Genomic DNA, 22,447 nt, shown 5'->3' with positions numbered 1-22,447 from the left:
TCTCTCCTATACAAACACTTGCTATCATGTTGTACAGGAATATATCAATCTTCTACTGTGCAATACAAGGGCGCTGTTGTAATAAGTCTTTATTTCTGTTCCTTTATACGTTTTGTTTGATATAATATCTTGTGAAAAACACGAATTATCTACAAAATCCCGTAACACGTCCGATGCTAACAAACTAAGTTTTTTGGCACCACCAACTGAATTCTTCAGCGGCCGCCACTGTTCAATTCATACAGAAATGAAAATTGCATTGGAACAGTTACAGATACTCGATATTATATGGTTGAAACTAGGAAACTGAAAGTTATTGGAGCTTTTCTCAAATGGCATAGCTCTAGAGTTAAATAATATTATTTGTTCAATATGAAGAAAGGAATTAACGAGTACTGTAATTATGATGTAGATAAATTAAATAAAGGCTATCTAGAGATAGCTCACTTTAATCCATTCTGTTATTTTACAGTTGCTGGTGTCTATATGGCTATTTGCAGATCAAAATATTTACCTAAAATTACAATCGCTGTATTGGATAAAGAAGAAAAAGAAAATTACAGTAAAGAATCTGTAGGTTGGTTAAATAGTTTAAACAATCATAATGTCTCACATGCTCTTAATAGTGGAGAAGCAAAGATAGCTAGGAAAAAATTAGATGGAGTTGATAAAGAAAGTAGTACTGTTCTACAATATCATGGTTGCTTTTGGCATTGTTGTAGAAATCTTTAAAAAGTGAGATAATAATCAATAAAAATAAAGAAAGAATGGATGACCTTAATCAATAAACTTTAACAAGAAGTGCAAAAATATCAAATGCAGGATATACTTTAATGGATATGTGGACATGTGATTGGCTTAACTCTCCAGAATATAAGAAGCTTAAAAAATTAAAGCAATTACCAGAAGTTGTCAAACCATTCAGTCTGAGAGATGCTTTATATGGTGGTCAAACAAATCCAATAAAATTAAGATCTAAAGCAGATGGTGTTAGCACAAAAATAAAATATATTGATGTGTGTAGTCTTTATCCTACTGGGTTATTTTATGATTTGTATCCTGACCAATATCAGTGTGAAATACATAGGCCTGTATGTTATTGGTTCAAATGGCTCTGAGCACTATGGAACTTAACTTCTGAGGTCATCAGTCCCCTAGAACGTAGAACTACTTAAACCTAATTAACCTAAGGACATCACACACATCCATGCCCGAGGCAGGATTCGAACCTGCGACCAGGCTGTATTGCTTAGAACCACTCGGCCACATCGGCCGGCCCAGTATGTTGTTCTAAACATTTGTGTGGTTTAATGAAAGGATTGTATCATCCTGTTTTACCAGTAAGAATAAACGAAAAACTGTTATTTCCCATGTGTGTCAAATGGGCTCAAGGAAAAAAGGGAACAAACACAATCACAATGAGGAGGAAAGGAATTTTATTGGAACTTGGACAAATAATGAAAAGTGAGGAAAGCTGTAGAAAGATGACATAATATCTTAATATCTGTAAAGTATGAGATTTTCGAAATAAAAGCAATATGTTGTTTAAAATTATGTGAAAGATTTTATGAAAATAAAATTAGAAACCAGTTGATATGGTGTCGAAACTGTTAAAGAGTATATCAAAACAGTTACAGAGATATTAGATATTGACTTATGTTCAGATAGAATACGGAAAACGCAGGAAAATGAGCTGTTCCTAAGGAATGTTCAATATGGGGGAAATTTGGGCAAAGGCAACATGTAAGTCAAACAGAATATGTACCAGATTTAGAGTGGTTTCATGACTTGCTAATGGATGATGGATTAGATAATACAGATATCAATTTTCTTAATGACACTATCGTTCAGATGAAGTTCAATTTCAAGGATTATTATGTGGAAAATAATGCAGCTACAAGTAATTTTATAGCTGCATTCACTAAATCAAATGCAAAGTTTAGATTATATGATAGGTTTCATTAGTTATGAGAATCTGTTATATATTTTGATATGCTTACGACAGAATATATTGATAATGTTGAAAATGCTGTTGAAACAGGTGGTTTGTTAGGCGAATATACTTATGAATTAGGAAATAATTGGATTAAAGATTGGGTTTCTACTGGTCCAAAAGTTATTGTTATGAGAAAAATGATAAAAAAAACAGATATGAAGATAAAGAAATTCATGTTACATTATAAATATATTCAAAAGCTGAATGGCACATCTATGATAATATAATCGAAAGTGAAGTTAAGGAAAAGATAAAATTAGTATTCACTCATACCTCTAGAGATGCTGATACTAAAATTCTAGTAAACAAACAGGTCAAGAGAGAATTCTCATTTCTGTATGATAAAAGAGGAGTTCTAGAAAATTATGATCAGTGCCTTATGGATAGTAAAATACCTTTTCTATCTCTTGTACTGTATCCATACAATATTTCCTATACAAATGATATAAATGTATTAGTTAATTTTTCTTTTATTCTCTATGTTCTAAATTACTAGTTATTACATGAGAAAAATTTAAAAATATTGAATAAGCTTTAATGTAATTGTGTTTTTTTTTGGTAAATTATTTAGTAGCAAATTGTAATTCACTAATTGTTTTACAGTGAAATTTAAATGTCTCCTACACATTAGTCATATTTATTTAGATTACAAATTTAATGGGGTTTTCAGTTTTAATATTAAACTAAGATATAAATGAATAAGTAGAAGTAGAAATAATGATGACACATTTCAAGATCTGGATTTCATTATATGTGTGAATTTTTTTATTTTTTTTATTGATTTAATTTTTATATTTATTTTTGTGGGTCGTTTAGGTTGGCTCACTAAATTATCTTCTAATGCGCTGAAGTGACCCAGCTGCTACTATTATCTGCACAAAGTCCATCTGAGAAACACGTACAACATCACAAAATGCAAAATAATGTATTGTTTTCCAGACATGATAATGAAAATAATAGCTGACATGTGTATATACTTGATATTTGCAGAAACACTTTACTTTGACGTACACACTATGTCTGGTGACACTACAGTGTACTGAAATGTCTAAAAAGGCTTAATCTTTTTTGTTGTTTTCCTTATATGTGAAGATATGTAGAACATTAAGAAATGTGTTATGCAATACACATCACTATATTTCAATACAGAAGATCGATTTGGGTCTCAGATCAGATCATCATCAGGCATTTCAACTACAGCTTTAATTGGAATAACGATCATCAGATGTATATTGTTCCATCACTAATAGTAGGTGTATGTAAGTAACATATACTATACTCGTTTAATATTATAGACATTTCAACTCTGGATTTGTGTAATAGAACTAAAGATCATCAGATTTATATCATTCCATCACTAATAGCAGATGTATATAAGTAAAATATACTATGCCTATTTAACCTCATAGACGTTTGTGTGTGGTAGGCCCACTGCCACACTTGCCTAAAGAAGAATTACCGCTGGAAGAAACGATAAGAAATACAATGATTACACTCAGAGAACAGGCTACAACTCGATAGAATACTGAAAAAATGCCAAAGTTTAGGTTATATACAACAATAAGGAGTAGGAGAAACCATGTTGTTAAAATCACATGTGAAATGCCTTAAAGAAAAGAAATAACAAATTCCAGCTACTGTAGACGATACTGTGTAAAATTATCTCACATCCATGGAGCTACCTTTTGGCTTTCCTAAAAACAAACAAAATTAATGGACTTTGCAGTCACCAGATTTGAAAAGGTATCTGCATGGGTAGTAGTAATGGCCACATTCCTTTGAATTGAGAAAATGTAGAGGGTATAAATTCTTATCTAGTGATTCATGTGAAAATATACCCTAAGCAATTTTCTATCTGAGTATTTTTATTGTAGTAGTGTATCAATTTAAATAAAGGAATGCTCCATAAGGCTGTGAACTGTTTTTGCCTTAAGTTTACAAATACATGTGCACCTATACAACTAAGTGGATCAGAAAGAAGAAATCTTTGTAGCACATACTGTGAGAAGGTGTACTTCATGTACATAATGTCCATATGTGACACTGGTGCATACTAAAGATAAAGAAGCACTGTAATACGAAACTACAATATTGTCTGAAAAGGTACTCTTATTTTCTTTTATGTAAACTAAACAAGAATATTTTCTACAAAATTACTCCTTTACTAAGAGCAAAAGTTAGTATTTGTATGTCTTAATATGTTTTGTGAGTGATCAATAATAATTTGACACAGAAATGATTAAGGCTAATATAAGCTCCGAAGCAGAGCACAAAATATAAATATTTATGATATAATTAATGGTTTTGGTACAACTAAGCAGTTCTTTTTCCCCCCCATGAACCATGGACCTTGCCGTTGGTGGGGAGGCTTGCGTGCCTCAGCGATACAGATGGCCGTACCGTAGGTACAACCACAACGGAGGGGTATCTGTTGAGAGGCCAGACAAACATGTGGTTCCTGAAGAGGGGCAGCAGCCTTTTCAGTAGTTGCAGGGGCAACGGTCTGGATGATTGACTGATCTGGCCTTGTAACATTAACCAAAATGGCCTTGCTGTGCTGGTACTGCGAACGGCTGAAAGCAAGGGGAAACTACAGCCGTAATTTTTCCCGAGGACATGCAGCTCTACTGTATGATTAAATGATGATGGCGTCCTCTTGGGTAAAATATTCCGGAGGTAAAATAGTCCCCCATTCGGATCTCCGGGCGGGGACTACTCAGGAGGACGTCCTTATCAGGAGAAAGAAAACTGGCGTTCTACGGATCGGAGCGTGGAATGTCAGATCCCTTAATCGGGCAGGTAGGTTAGAAAATTTAAAAAGGGAAATGGATAGGTTAAAGTTAGATATAGTGGGAATTAGTGAAGTTCGGTGGCAGGACGAACAAGACTTTTGGTCAGGTGATTACAGGGTTATAAATACAAAATCAAATAGGGGTAATGCAGGAGTAGGTTTAATAATGAATAAAAAAATAGGAGTGCGGGTTAGCTACTACAAACAGCATAGTGAACTCATTATTGTGGCCAAGATAGACACAAAGCCCATGCCTACTACAGTAGTACAAGTTTATATGCCAACTAGCTCTGCAGATGATGAAGAAATAGATGAAATGTATGACGAGATAAAAGAAATTATTCAGGTAGTGAAGGGAGACGAAAATTTAATAGTCATGGGTGACTGGAATTCGTCAGTAGGAAAAGGGAGAGAAGGAAACATAGTAGGTGAATATGGATTGGGGGGAAGGAATGAAAGAGGAAGTCGCCTTGTAGAATTTTGCACAGAGCATAACTTAATCATAGCTAACACTTGGTTCAAGAATCATGAAAGGAGGCTGTATACATGGAAGAAGCCTGGAGATACTGACAGGTTTCAGATAGATTATATAATGGTAAGACAGAGATTTAGGAACCAGGTTTTAAATTGTAAGACATTTCCTGGGGCAGATGTAGATTCTGACCACAATCTATTGGTTATGAACTGCAGATTGAAACTGAAGAAACTGGAAAAAGGTGGGAATTTAAGGAGATGGGACCTGGATAAACTGAAAGAACCAGAGGTTGTAGAGAGTTTCAGGGAGAGCATTAGGGAACAATTGACAGGAATGGGGGAAAGAAATACAGTAGAAGAAGAATGGGTAGCTCTGAGGGATGAAGTGGTGAAGGCAGCAGAGGATCAAGTAGGTAAAAAGACGTGGGCTAGTAGAAATCCTTGGGTAACAGAAGAAATATTGAATTTAATTGATGAAAGGAGAAAATATAAAAATGCAGTAAATGAAGCAGGCAAAAAGGAATACAAACGTCTCAAAAATGAAATCGACAGGAAGTGCAAAATGGCTAAGCAGGGATGGCTAGAGGACAAATGTAAGGATGTAGAGGTGCATATCACTAGGGGTAAGATAGATACTGCCTACAGGAAAATTAAAGAGACCTTTGGAGAGAAGAGAACCACTTGTATGAATATCAAGAGCTCAGATGGCAACCCAGTTCTAAGCAAAGAAGGGAAAGCAGAAAGGTGGAAGGAGTATATAGAGGGTTTATACAAGGGCGATGTACTTGAGGACAATATTATGGAAATGGAAGAGGATGTAGATGAAGATGAAATGGGAGATAAGATACTGCGTGAAGAGTTTGACAGAGCACTGAAAGACCTGAGTCAAAACAAGGCCCCGGGAGTAGACAACATTCCATTAGAACTACTGATGGCCTCGGGAGAGCCAGTCATGACAAAACTCTACCATCTGGTGAGCACGATGTATGAGACAGGCGAAATACCCTCAGACTTTAAGAAGAATATAATAATTCCAATCCCAAAGAAAGCAGGTGTTGACAGATGTGAAAATTACCGAACTATCAGTTTAATAAGTCACAGCTGCAAAATACTAACGCGAATTCTTTACAGACGAATGGAAAAACTGGTAGAAGCCGACCTCGGGGAAGATCAGTTTGGATTCCGTAGAAATGTTGGAACACGTGAGGCAATACTGACCTTACGACTTATCTTGGAAGAAAGATTAAGAAAAGGCAAACCTACACTTCTAGCATTTGTAGACTTAGAGAAAGCTTTTGACAATGTTGACTGGAATACTCTCTTTCAAATTCTGAAGGTGGCAGGGGTAAAATACAGGGAGCGAAAGGCTATTTACAATTTGTACAGAAACCAGATGGCAGTTATAAGAGTCGAGGGGCATGAAAGGGAAGCAGTGGTTGGGAAAGGAGTGAGACAGGGTTGTAGCCTGTCCCCGATGTTATTCAATCTGTATATTGAGCAAGCAGTAAAGGAAACAAAAGAAAAATTCGGAGTAGGTATTAAAATTCATGGAGAAGAAGTAAAAACTTTGCGGTTCGCCGATGACATAGTAATTCTGTCAGAGACAGCAAAGGACTTGGAAGAGCAGTTGAACGAAATGGACAGTGTCTTGAAAGGAGGATATAAGATGAACATCAACAAAAGCAAAACGAGGATAATGGAATGTAGTCAAATTAAGTCGGGTGATGCTGAGGGAATTAGATTAGGAAATGAGACACTTAAAGTAGTAAAGGAGTTTTGCTATTTAGGGAGTAAAATAACCGATGATGGTCGAAGTAGAGAGGATATAAAATGTAGACTGGCAATGGCAAGGAAAGCGTTTCTCAAGAAGAGAAATTTGTTAACATCGAATATAGATTTAGGTGTCAAGAAGTCGTTTCTGAAAGTATTTGTATGGAGTGTAGCCATGTATGGAAGTGAGACATGGACGATAACTAGTTTGGACAAGAAGAGAATAGAAGCTTTCGAAATGTGGTGCTACAGAAGAATGCTGAAGATAAGGTGGGTAGATCACGTAACTAATGAGGAGGTATTGAATAGGATTGGGGAGAAGAGAAGTTTGTGGCACAACTTGACTAGAAGAAGGGATCGGTTGGTAGGACATGTTCTGAGGCATGGAGGGATCACAAATTTAGCATTGGAGGGCAGCGTGGAGGGTAAAAATCGTAGAGGGAGACCAAGAGATCAATACACTAAGCAGATTCAGAAGGATGTAGGTTGCAGTAGGTACTGGGAGATGAAGAAGCTTGCACAGGATAGAGTAGCATGGAGAGCTGCATCAAACCAGTCTTAGGACTGAAGACCACAACAACAACAACAACAAGCAGTTCTTTAACAGTTTATACTTGTGAAATGAAAATTTATGAGCCTGAATGAGCCTCATTTCTAGTCTATTAACTGTCAATAAATCAGTAAATATAGTTAAGTGATAGACAAATATTTTGTTCTAGAAGTTTTACATGCAATAAGACGTAATGCTCGTCTGATTTAGTATAATTTTTAATTCCAATTGAGTTTACAGGTACTTTGCAAACACACATGGTAATTATTCAGCTTTGAACAGATTAGCTATTTTCGTACAACGGATAAAGATATGTTATCTACGCTTGAAGTCATCCTGAGAGTGAATAACAATAAATCTTTCAAGTGAAATCGGCTCAGTCTAATCAGCAGTTCACCAACAAAAAGGGGAACTTCTGTGAAATGTATATACTCTTACAAATAATAAGAAAAGAATGTAACAACAAATGTGGAACTAATATCCTCAATTTAGATGTAATTAAAAGATTTTTAATTTCCATTAAAACCAATGAGGTCCATGGGGTCTCATTTGAAACATGTTTAGAAGCTATTGTAAAATATGTTTGTGCACCTAAAAACAATTAAACTTCTGTGACTAGATTAAAGGTACACTACTGGCCATTAAAATTGCTACACCAAGAAGAAATGCAGATGACAAACGAGTATTCATTGGACAAATACAGGGTGTTTCAAAAATGACCGGTGTATTTGAAATGGCAATAAAAACTAAACGAGCAGCGACAGAAATACACCGTTTGTTGCAATATGCTTGGGACAACAGTACATTTTCAGGCGGACAAACTTTCGAAATTACAGTAGTTACAATTTTCAACAACAGATGGCGCTGCAAGTGATGTGAAAGATATAGAAGACAATGCAGTCTGTGGGTGCGCCATTCTGTACGTCGTCTTTCTGCTGTAAGCGTGTGCTGTTCACAACGTGCAAGTGTGCTGTAGACAACATGGTTTATTCCTTAGAACAGAGGATTTTTCTGGTGTTGGAATTCCACCGCCTAGAACACAGTGTTGTTGCAACAAGACAAAGTTTTCAACGGAGGTTTAATGTAACCAAAGGACCGAAAAGCGATACAATAAAGGATCTGTTTGAAAAATTTCAACGGACTGGGAATGTGACGGATGAACGTGCTGGAAAGGTAGGGCGACCGCGTACGGCAACCACAGAGGGCAACGCGCAGCTAGGGCAGCAGGTGATCCAACAGCGGCCTCGGGTTTCCGTTCGCCGTGTTGCAGCTGCGGTCCAAATGACGCCAACGTCCACGTATCGTCTCATGCGCCAGAGTTTACACCTCTATCCATACAAAATTCAAACGCGGCAACCCCTCAGCGCCGCTACCATTGCTGCACGAGAGACATTCGCTAACGATATAGTGCACAGGATTGATCACGGCGATATGCATGTGGGCAGCATTTGGTTTACTGACGAAGCTTATTTTTACCTGGATGGCTTCGTCAATAAACAGAATTGGCGCATATGGGGAACCGAAAAGCCCCATGTTACAGTCCCATCGTCCCTGCATCCCCAAAAAGTACTGGTCTGGGCCGCCATTTCTTCCAAAGGAATCATTGGCCCATTTTTCAGATCCGAAACGATTACTGCATCACGCTATCTGGACATTCTTCGTGAATTTGTGGCGGTACAAACTGCCTTAGACGACGCTGCGAACACCTCGTGGTTTATGCAAGATGGTGCCCGGCCACATCGCACGGCCGACGTCTTTAATTTCCTGAATGAATATTTCGATGATCGTGTGATTGCTTTGGGCTATCCGAAACATACAGGAGGCGGCGTGGATTGGCCTCCCTATTCGCCAGACATGAACCCCTGTGACTTCTTTCTGTGGGGACACTTGAAAGACCAGGTGTACCGCCAGAATCCAGAAACAATTGAACAGCTGAAGCAGTACATCTCATCTGCATGTGAAGCCATTCCGCCAGACACGTTGTCAAAGGTTTCGGGTAATTTCATTCAGAGACTACGCCATATTATTGCTACGCATGGTGGATATGTGGAAAATATCGTACTATAGAGTTTCCAAGACCGCAGCGCCATCTGTTGTTGAAAATTGTAACTACTGTAATTTCGAAAGTTTGTCTGCCTGAAAATGTACTGTTGTCCCAAGCATATTGCAACAAACGGTGTATTTCTATCGCTGCTCGTTTAGTTTTTATTGCCGTTTCAAATATACCGGTCATTTTTGAAACACCCTGTATATTATACTAGAACGGACATGTGATTATATTTTCTCGCCGTTTTGGTGCATAGATCCTGAGAAATCAGTACCCAGAACAACCACCTCTGGCCGTAATAACGGCTTTGATACGCCTAAGCACTGAGTCAAACTGAGCTTGGATAGCGTGTACAGGTACAGCTGCCCGTGCAGCTTAAACATGATACCACAGTTCATCAAGAGTACTGACTGGCGTATTGTGACGAGCCAGTTGTTCGGCCACCATTGACCAGACGTTTTCAATTGGTGAGAGATCTGCCGAATGTACTGGCCAGGGGAACAGTCGAACATTTTCTGTATCCAGAAAGTCCGTACAGGACCTGCAACATGCAGTCGTGCATTATCCTCCTGAAATGTAGGGTTTTGCAGGGATCAACTTAAGGGTAGAGCCACGGGTCGTAACACATCTGAAATGTAACGTCCACGGTTCAAAGTGCCATCAATGCGAACAAGAGGTGACCGAGACGTTTAACCAATGGCAACCCATACTATCACGCCGGGTGATACGCCAGTATGGCGATGACGAATAAGGCCTCCAATGTGTGTTCACCGCAATGTCGCCAAACACGGATGCGACCATCATGATGCTGTAAACAGAACCTGGAGTCATCCGAAAAGAAGATGTTTTGCCATTTGTGCACCCAGGTTCGTCGTTGAGTAGACCATCGCAGGCGCTCCTGTCTGTGATGCAGCGTCAAGGGTAACCGCAGCCATGGTCTCCGATCTGATAGTCCATGCTGCTGCAAAACATCGTCGAACTGTTCGTGCAGATGGTTGTTGTCTTGCAAACGTCCCCATCTGTTGACTCAGGGCTCGAGACGCGGCTGCACGATCCGTTACAGCTATGCGGATAAGATGCCTGTCATCTCGACTAGTGATACGAGGCCGTTGGGATCCAGCACGGCGTTCCGTATTACCCTCCTGAAACCACCGATCCCATATTCTGCTAACAGTCATTGGATCTGGACCAACGCGAGCAGCAATGTCGCGATACGATAAACCGCAATCGCGATAGGCTACAATCCGACCTTTATCAAAGTCGGAAACGTGATGGTACGCATTTCTCCTCCTTACACGAGGCAACGCCGGTCAACTGCTGTTTGTGTATGAGAAATCGGTTGGAAGCTTTCCTCATGTCAGCACGTTGTATGTGTCGCCACCGGCGCCAACCTTGTGTGAATGCTCTGAAAAGCTAATCGTTTGCATATCACAGCATCTTCTTCCTGTCGGTTAAATTTCGCGTCTGTAGCGTGTCATCTTCGTGGTGTAGCAATTTTAATGGCCAGTAGTGTATTGACATACTGGGTAATGTGTGAGCGAAATCCTGTGTCTGGTCTGTTTTGCATAATGTAACCAGACAGTTTTACTGATGCAGACGCTTCAAAGAGGTAAAACTCCACTTACCTGGGTTCAGTCTCATGAGTCACTAATTGCCTGTGGTTGAGTGTACAGGAGGACGCTGTCCTTGAGCCAATTAACAAGAAATCCCACACAAGAACGCACACGAACACTATAGCCACCACACTATATTGCCAACTGACTGTACCTTAGTGGCGCATGTACCCACCGACAAACCCATTATTGCAAGAAGAATATGATTGTCGGATTGTGTCACGCAGGTGGCACTGTTAAGATACGCGTATTCAAATGACATGATGAGGGTTAATACGAAAATCGGTCTGATTAAGACTCACTGTGGCTGCTATGAACCATAGTGAAATGTGAGACTGACTGAAAGCACATTGAGATTCACAGTAAACAAAGGAACTAATGATTTCTGCTACAAAATAAAATAAATACTTGTTGCAAAAATAGACTCTAAAACCATATCCCCATAGCAATAACAACTAGCGGATCCCCTAATTCTATATGTGTTTCTAATTTGATCTATTTTTGACTCGTACTGAAAAACTTATATTTTTTAATTATAACGTTTATTGAGCACATCCATAATTAGTTGTGCAAAGACATTTCTGATTCCACTGCACAAATGTCCCTTGAAACCAGCCTGTATGAGTGGCAACATGATCTGCTGAGAAACTGAACATTGCTGGGTATTTATTTATTCTAATCTTTTATTAGGCCATCTCCTCCTCCTTCCTCTCTCAGTCCAAATCCCCCTCCTCCCTTTCTATGTCCATTTTCTCTTCCATCACCTCTTGTCCCCTCTCTCTGTCCATTTCCTTCTTTCCCCTCCCTCTGCCCATCTCCCCACTTTCTCTTTCCATCCCCTCTCTTTACTCATCCCTCCACTCACTTTATATCACCGCAACCCCCTCTTTCTATCTCCATATCCACCATACTCTCCCTCTCCCCCCCCCTCCCTCCTCCATCCCCACTCTCTGCCAAAATGCTCCTCCCAACTCTCTGTCAATCTGTTCCTCTAACCTCTGTCCATCTGCTCCTTCCCCCCTCTGTCCATCTCCTCCTCCTCCCCCCTCTAATTCCATATTTTTCACCCTCTCTCTTTTTCAACCTCCTCCTCCTCTCTCTCTCTCTGATCATCTCCTCCTTTTCCCCACTTAATTTCCATATCCTCCTCCTCCTCCCAGTCCCTGTTCATCTCCTCCCTCTCCTTTCTCTCTCCGCTTGCTCCTACCCCTCTGTCTATTCATCTCGTCCTTCCACATAACTCTGCCTGTCTTTTCCTCTCCCCTGTCTCCGTCGATCTCCTCCACTTTCTTTTCCTTATCCATCTCCTCCCCTTTCTTTTTCCTGTCACTCTCCTCCTCTTCCTCTCACTATCCATTTCTCCCTCCCTTATCTCTGTCCATCTCCTCCTCCTCGTCATACCTGTGCCTACCTCCTCCTTCCTCCCTTGCTGTCTGTCCATCTCCTAGTCCTCTCTTCTCTCTCCACGTTATCACACTCACCCCAATACAGGAGTGGTGGTTCCTAATAAAGTTTTTCTTTCCTGACTCTGTCTAATATGTGCATCAAATTTGGTTCAAATCTTCTCCTGGGGTCTAGAATAAGCATTTTGCTTGTGACTTTGCTCACATACCAACATGTCAAATATATTTTGCAGATATTTAACATATTTCACCCGTATTTGTAGACATATTTCACATGTATGTCTAGCCATTTTCACGTTGCAGTTTCATTTTCAAGCAACTTAATTTTTATGACATTGTATCTCCTGAACTATGTGCTGTACAGTGACATAATCTGCAGATTCATCCAGTAGCATATATACAGTACAACACAGTACAGTACCATCTGCGAAATGTGTTGTGAACAGAGTTAGAAGCAAAGAAGTAATAAATTAAAACGTCATGCTTCATATCGCAGTTTCACTGCATGAACAGCAAAAACATAGTAGGTGACGAACTTATTTCCTTCCATCGTTTACAGGGGTCCTCAGATAGAAAAACTTCCGTAAAAGTCTGAATTCTGTGTAAAATTTGTTGCAACTCTCTTATTTTTCTCATTCTCAGATACTGGATAACTAAACTATTGGTATTCTTACGTCGTGGGCTACACTGATTTTTCTCATTGTCAGGTGGTTCTTACTTCTTTCCATAGAGCAAAAGATTTGTGTACCAGCCATTGCAAATGAGAAATGCTGGTACATTAATAACTGGCGTAACACCCAGAATGGTGAAAGCAAGCAGGCAAACGTGCATTACTTGTGTAGCAGAGATATCGGATGTCAGTTTGTAGGAGGAAGTTCGATGGCTGTTGCACTTAGTCAGTAAATACACTAACAGTTAATCCTGGTTAGGATGGCGCTTGAGTGGTCATCTGATGATGTATGTCCCAAACGTGTCGATGGGAAACAGTTGAGGTGATAGAGCAGGCCAAGGCAACATGTCGACTCTCTGTAGAGCATATTGGGTTACAACAGTGATATGTCGGCTAGCGTTATCATGGTGGAAAACACCCCCTGGAATGCTGTTCACGAATGGCAACACAACGGGTTGAATCACCAGATTGACATACCATTTTGCAATCAGTGCACTTGGGATAACCACGAGAGAGCTCCTGCTGTCATACGAAATCGCACCCCTCACCACAAGCCCAGATGTAGGTCCGTGTGTCTAGGCCGCTGACAGTTTGGTTTCAGGCGCTCACTTGCATCCTCTTAGCCAACAGTGGCACCGAAGCAGAACCGATTTTCATCACAAAACGAAACAAACCTGCATATCACCCTCCAAAGAGTTTTGCTTGACGCTACTAAAGTCGCAAATGGAGGCAGTTTTGGATCAGTGGAAAACATGCTACAGCCCTTCACTTGGAGCTGTCCTTGAAGTAACCGATTTGTAACTGTTCGTTGTGTCATAGTTGTACCAACTGCTGCTCGAAATGATGTTTCAGAAGCCGAACACGACGATCTTCCTCTCAGTATCGTCCAGTAACCATCCAGAGCCTGGTCTTCTTGTGACTGTACCTTCCCATGACCACAGTTTCCAACAGTGTTGTACAGTGCATACTTTCCGGTCAAGTCTTTCTGTAATATCATGGAACGAATGCCGAGCTTCTCGTAGCCCTATTACACTACCTAGTTCAAAGTCAGTGAACTGTTGACAATGGCGTCTTCGTTGTCTTAAAGGCATTCTTGATTAACATCAACTATGCACATGCAATCTCAAACGTAAGTAACGCTCATGACCGTTATAGCGCGTATTTGAAGCAAACCTAATTTGCATCCTCATAGTGGCACTAATAGTGCCACTCTCATACGACTGTCGTGAACTTCGAATAGACATCACCTTTTAGGCGTAATAACACACCTACAAATTTCCATTTGTCTCGTACAGCTCCTTCTTGGTATTGGAATTTTTTCCATCATTGTACATACGAGGGTTGACTAAAAAGTAATACCTTCACCTTCGCAACTCTTCAACAGTTGGCAGCATTGGTATGCGGCAGGAACTGGCTTGTTCCATAGCCTCTTCTCTACAGCTCCAGTTGGCGAGAAGCCGTAACATTGAACGGTTGTGTTGTTACAGTGCTATGTATGGAACACTGCGCAGACGGTCGGTTAACGTGATTTAAGCAATGTGCAATGATTGAATTCTTGACAGCAGAAGGTGTGTCACCCTAAAGAAGATTCATCAGAGAATGAAAGCAGTTTATGGTGATTGTGTTGACGTGAGTACTGTGCGTCGTTGGGTGAATAAGTTTAAAGATGTTGAGGAGGGGAACACCTGACCTGCGTGACAAACAAAGAGTTGGACGTCCTGTGACAGCAGCCACGAGTATCACAAGCAAAATGTTGACAGATTAATACAGGACGATCGTCGTATCACTCAGAGAGAAACTGCAAGCACAACTGGCATTTCACAAGAACGTTTGGGTCACATTATTGCTTTGCTTCGCTATCGGGAGATCTGTGCATGATGGGTACCCCGGATGCTGACTCCTGAAGTGAAAGTGCACAGACATGAAATTTGCCAGGAACTCCTCTCGCCTTAGGAGAATGAAAGTGACGCCTTTCTCCATTCAACTATAACAGGAGACGAAACGTTGGTACACCATTACGACCTGGAGACGAAACGTCAGTCTATGGAATATCGACACAAAGACTCGACCCAGAAAAATAAATTCAAGACGCAGCCCTAATCTGGAAAAATCATGGCCACAGTGTTCTGGGACGGAAATGGTGTTATCCATGTTGATTTCCTTGGTCGTGGAACAGGAATAAATTGAGACTGTTACATCACAACGCTGCGAACTCTGAAACAACGGCTGACAAGGGTGCAACAGGAGAAGGGAAATGTTTTTCTGCAGCCTGACAATGCCAAACACACACTTCACGTGACACCACAGCAGAACTTCAGAGACTAAATCTCACCATCATATGGAATCCTCCATTCATCCCAGATTTAGCACCGTCTGACTTCCATCTGTTCCTAATAATGAAAGACAATCTGCAGGGACATCATTATGCTTCTGATGAAGACATTTACAGAACTGTGAGACAGTGGTTGCGGCAACAGAGCGTCGACTTCTTCTGTGACAGGTTCAGAAAAATTCTTCATCGTTGGCAGAAATGTATCCAATTGGCTGGTGATTAGGTGGAAAAGTAAATATTGGTAATTAAACATCACATTCAAAGGATTATTTCTGATTTTGATTTATTAAAATATTCTCATCCAGTTGATGAAGTTTGAGGCATTACTTTTCATTGAACCCTCGTACATACATGCATACATACATACTCATATGGATATAAGTGAAGAGTGGCAGTAATAGAAAATGAAAAGCAATGAACTCCCCTATATGAGTGTGTATGCAGAGTGATGATTTGTTGAATGACGTCATCAAGTCGACTCCAAAAAGACTGTGTCAAGGACATTCAAGTAGGTTAAATGACAGAACATTATTAAAGAGAATCCATAGCCTCCCAAGATCTGAGATGATATAGAAATTATAATCTCTGTGTAATATTTTTGTTACGTTTTTGTTTTAAAACACCTGGTTTGTCTATCCCAGTTCTTTTTGTATCACATACTTCGTGTTGCCTCTCCTCTCTGCAGGAAAAGCATGAGGTAATACTATTATTCGATATACAACTTAGGTTAAGTATGTATCTATGATTCCAAACTGAATTACTTTTGTTTAACATTACTAATATTTCCTGTCATAAGGTTGTTTTAAATATGTTTTTCAGGATTGTAATTAATGCCCGAAAATGATGTTTGTGTTACTACCACCATGATGCTATTGATGGGCCGCCGTTGCAGTAGCATTAAATACAAATTACATGATGAATAAAAGTCCCTGCATTTAGCTAAAATTTATTTTACAAGGTCTGTTTCATTTAAAAGAAACATTGCTATGCAGTGTAATACTAGTGTTGAAATACTTTCCACAGACACATATCACTCTATTAGTAGCGGACCGTCAATCACTGATTGTGCCGATTTTTAAGGCCACTCATGTCTTCTCTCCTCGCTGGTCACTTAAAGCAAATAACATTGAGTTATTCACAAAAAGGAATGAGGAATTATAGCACTATGGTGAGAATATCAAATTCTTGTCGGGTTTCCAGCCGGATCAAACTGTCATCTGAGCACAATATTTCAGCAGTCCACTTGGCCTCCATCATCAGGTGAGAAAAACTGCGCCGCTCTCGCCGATAACTGATCGCACTCGCAAATGACTGCACCTCTATATGCATCAGAAGTACAAGAGCGCGTGCGCCAGATACAGTGTGCACGCACTTAATCATTCCTGCTGCCCTCTGGCGCAAAATGAGTTGCAGCGCCTCCGGTGATGAATACTGTTGAAAACCTTATATCGTTACAAATGATTATTCATAGCCGGCCGATTCAGATGCCATTGGTTCTTCATATCTGATAAAACAGGATCCATTATCACGATTAATGATATTATCTGCTAGTCTGAGTCGGCCGGAGTGGCCGAGCGGTTCTAGGCGCTTCAGTCTGGAACCGCGCTACCGCTACAGTAGCAGGTTCGAATCCTGCCTCGGACATGGATGTGTGTGATGTCCTTAGTTAGTTAGGTTTAAGTAGTTCTAAGTTCTAGGGGAGTGATGACCTCAGATGCAGATGATAGGTGGACGTCAGAACATGACGGCAGAGCTTCGTCATTTCCATATCAAGTTTTTCGTTAATTAAAATCAATGACTCTTCTAGAGGCACCAGAGTAAAAAGTTCCAGAGTCCCATAGTGCACAGAGCCATTTGAACCATTTTTTGGCTAGTCTGATTTCGACAGATTCTTTTAAAACACAATCCCAATACTCCGAAGCATTCACAACTACTTGCGTTTCATTGTGCAGCATCCTGTGTCCATCTGTAAGGCAATTCTCAGCCACCACAGATGTATCTGGTTGTAATAATAGCGTATAGTGATGATGTTCAGTACACCTGTTGTTGACGTTGAGACTAATTTGGCCAATGTAAATTTTCCCGCACTCACACGGTATTTTGTAAACGCCAGACTTCCTCAAACCTAAATCATCTTTGATAGAGACAAGAAGTGCTCGAATCTTAGCTGGCGGAGGAAAAACACATCTGAACTCATATTTCTTCAAAAGTCTACCTGCCTTGGCGGACACATTCATAGCATAGGGAAGAAAAGCCAAAGACCTAAAGGTGTCTTCAGAGGTTTCAGGTAAAGGTCCAAATTCAAAAGCACGTCGAATTTTTCGGTCCCTATAGCCGTTATTACTGAACACGTACTTAAGATGTTGCAGCTTCTGTGGTAAATTCTCAGCATCTGAGACAGCAAATTATGCTCGTTTAAACAAGGTCCGAAAGACTCCAGTACATTGAAAAGGTGGATGGCAACTAGTAGCATGTAAATGCCTGTCGGTATGAGTCGGTTACCTGTAAACACTGTGTCCAAGAATTCCGTCTTCTTTTCTATAAACTAATACTTCCAAAAAAGGTAAATTTTCCTCCTTTTAATTTCCATCATGAATTCGATGCTCGGATGAAGACAATTAAAGAGGTCTAATAACCGGTGCAAAGCGTCTATTCCATGTGGCCAAACAAGAAACATGTCGTCATTATATCTCAGAAAACACGAAGGCTTCAAAAAAGATGTTTTCAGGGCCATATCTTCAAAGTCCTCCATAAAAAGATTAGCGACTATCGGGGATAAAGGACTCCCATAGCCACACCGTCGGTTTGCTCATAATATATGTCATTAAATAAAAAATAGGTGGACGTCAGAACACGACGGCAGAGCTTCGTCATTTCCATATCAAGTTTTTCGTTAATTAAAATCAATGACCCTTCAAGAGGGACCAGAGTAAAAAGTGACACCACATCATAACTAACAAGTGGATCAGAGGGACCAAGACGAAGCAGCTTTAAATCGGAATAAAATCCATGGAGTTGGAAATATAGTGTTCACATTTACCTACATGAGGGCTGAGAGCCGACACTAAATATTTTGCCAAGTTGTAAGTTGATGCACTCAAATTAGAAACAATAGGGCACAAAGGGACACCTTTCTTATGGATCTTTGGCAAACCGTATAATCTAGGTGGAACGGCCGCACCAGGACGTAGTTTTTTGACAGCGTCCTCAGGTAAGGAACTCTTCTTCAGAAGTGAAATAGTAGTCAGTTTTATATGATCCGTAGGATCTTTCTGTGCTATACAATATGACGGATCCTTAAATAAATCATACATCCTATTAACATAATCTGCCATTGAGAATAAAACGGTAGCATTACTTTTGTCTGCTGGTAAAATCAACAATTCAGAGTCCTCCCTAATAGGCCAAATGACTGCTTGTTCAGCTGAAGGAATGTTACTTTGTGGAGGCCGAGCCCGACGCAAAATGTGAGAAACCTCCCGTCTTATCTCTTCCACCTGTTCTTCTGGAAGACGAATCACAGCTTGTTCAACAATAGAAATGAATTCCATGGTGAGAATGCTTCTAGGCGTGGGTGCGAAGTTTAAACCTTTTTCCAACACTGAAACCGTGACATCATCATGTTCCTTACTTGTAAGATTAATCACAGTCCGTCGACAAATAATATTTCCCGATATCAAGTGTTGACGACAAAGATGTTGAAATTTAGAGCATTGCCTACTAGAAGCACTCCTGTGCACCAAATTTGGTAAAGCCTAGGAAGAGAGATTAACCCACTCCAAAGATATTGTAGATAGCAGTGAAGAAATCTCCAAGAGAAGATAAAATAAATCTTTGGATATAATATCGAATCGTCCACGAGTGAAACGGATGCGATCTCTAACTAAAGACAAACTAGCTCACCTCTTAATACTATTATCCGTTTTTGTATTTATGTAATGGACAAACCTGGAAAATTTTGATACAATACCTTCGCCATGTCATCTCAGTAGAAAGGCGAAGGCACTCAGCAGCTTCCCTCTCTTCTTGCGAAGTTCATCAAACTTACTGACGAGTTGAACCATCTCCTCCCATGTAGAGGCATTTGATGTGACTATGTAGACTTACCTGGCGTATTAGTATATCAAATTCTTGTCGGGTTTCCAGCCAGATCAAACTGTCATCTGAGCACAGTATTTAAGAGGCCCACCTGGCCACCATCATCAAGTGAGAAAAGCTACGCTGCATTTGCCAATAGCTCTACAAATGTTTTATAGCCCACTTCCATATTAATGATGTCTACATTCATAACATGATATACGTTGTCCATTTCAATATCACACAATTTTTAATGGTGTATTTTTATTGACACTATTAAGCTTAGCTGCTAAATGCATTTATATAGTAATAAAATGGTCAATTTTTTAAACATATTTTCCAGTGCAATTATTAGCTCTGATATTAATGCAGATGATTTAGTACAATATGTGCCAAACAGTGATAAATCACTTGTACTATCTCTTATTACCTTTTGTGTATTCATTATACTCATAAAATGTACTTTCTTTGAAAAAATAGAACATCCCTTTGAAATGTCTCTAAATACAGAATTTATACCTGCTAGCAATATTGAAATTTCTCTACTTTTGATACCACATGCTTTATTTTTAAACTTACATTTATCCAACTGAGCATAAGAGAAATCATTAAAGAATAAAATGTTCTATGAGAGTTTGTATTGACTACATCATTTAATACAAAATCTTGACTTAGTCTTGTGCTAGATAGTGGTTCTGGATACCCTGGGATTAATTACAATGTGTGTAAATGCTTCATATATATCATGTTATTAAAAAAATATTACAATTTCACCTCCTTGTCTCTGATACATAGGATTTATAGTTTGTAAATTTTGTGCTAAAATGTTAACCAATTAGTATTTAACTGTAGTGATAGTAATATTTTACTACCAACCTTTGATTGTATCAATATCATCTTGAGATTATTGCAAATTTGAAGCATTATAGTAAGGAAACATTATTGTTTAATAAACATCCAAATGTTGTGTACCTACTGTGCGACCAATGTTGTGCATTGACGCTTTAAATAGATGTATTTCATCGTGAGGGTGTATTGCCATCAGTGTCCAAATACTATATTTCATCTTGATCCACATGTATTTCTACTGGATTATTAATCATAGTTGAAAGAATGCATGAGCTAACACATCACATTTCCACCTAGTATTTTTGAATAGTGGATACTTTTATCAATTTCATATCTATATATTTGTTTTTATTTGTAATTAAAATATCAGGGGTTTTGCTATCATGATGGAACTGAATAACAGTATTCTTTTGCCACAAATAAAATGGTTCATCTGATATTTGTAATATCTTTTTATTTCGTACTTTATAATGCCATTTTATATTTTATATTCCATTTATAAATATTGATTCTGTTGCCACCAAACGCATCTCTTACACCACTTCCACACATTCAGACATTTTCATCAAATTAAAAATATCATCATTTATCTAATCATTTATTTCGAGATTATATGTTACCTAAAAGAGCATTAATGCATCTCTAAATGCACCATTACTTACATGTGTATCTGGATTATCTTGTATTATCATATAACCAAAGATAATTTGTGTATTTCATTCGCTTACTTTTATCATCTGCAACTATTACATTCACAAATAAAAGTAATAAAATTAGCTTCATTTACACATTGGTAGAACACTTTTATATACATAGAAATGAAGAAATTAATTTATTATTGCCTCACACTGTACATCAAACAATTACTCAGAATATAGGACCAATTTTTGTTATTTTAAGATTATATGATTGTGAAGAAAAATTTTGGCCTGATTATCATCCTAATTCAATAAATTTATACCAAAGAATCAAATGAAATCCAAACACTGTTTATTGTCATAATTATTTCAATATCTTTGATGGCTACACAGAAGAAAAAATAATTAATGAAAAACAAATCTGCAAGAAACAGGGTTGGAACAAAAATATTAGAAAATTAAAAGGAAATGTGAAAAATGAATATTTATTAGTCTGCTGATTATAATATTCATACGAAATGCATGTATAATCACTATTTAAATCAAAAATATAGTTAGCAGATTCATCAGTTAATTAATGTATGGATAAAGATACATCATCATATGGGTAACAAGTTGATAGAAAAAATTAAATTGCTAATTTTATCATTTATTTATAAAATTATTTTTTACCAAACTACTATGTGAATTAACAAATCTTGACTGCTTTACATATAGTTTATCACCTTTTTCTTAATACCTTTTCAATAAAGTATACATATCAATATTTTGTTGTCTGTAGCTCATGTTCATAAAAATTTTCTTTAACATATTTTAATTTGTGTGGGATTGGATATGAATGTACAGAGTGATTATAATTAAAATTAAACTTTCTAAACGTTGTATGCATAACATGGCTGCTCAGAGTGACATCAAATTATAACAGAATATTATCAATGAAAGGGGAAAACGTATGGCAGAAGAAAAAAAGTATGAAGATTGATCAACAGCTTTCGCTGTATGTGTCAGAATATGTAAATGAAAGCCCCTATCATGCACATGACCTATTGAAGTTGGTATAAACACTCCAAGTACATATCTTGCCCTTCTTTCCTGTTTGCGACATATGCCATAACTGCCTCAATGCAGGAACGCTCTCTGCTTTTAAATCTGTATTACAAGAATGATGACTGTGCACACGTGGCTCTGCAGGTGGTCTGGACACTGAAGGGTGTGAGAAAAGGCATTGGTCTGATGA

The sequence above is a fragment of the Schistocerca cancellata genome, chromosome 4 (genome assembly GCF_023864275.1).
Source record: "Schistocerca cancellata isolate TAMUIC-IGC-003103 chromosome 4, iqSchCanc2.1, whole genome shotgun sequence".
Taxonomy (NCBI): domain Eukaryota; kingdom Metazoa; phylum Arthropoda; class Insecta; order Orthoptera; family Acrididae; genus Schistocerca; species Schistocerca cancellata.
The sequence above is the reverse complement of the archived record's forward strand: the minus strand, read 5'-3'. Positions refer to the sequence as shown.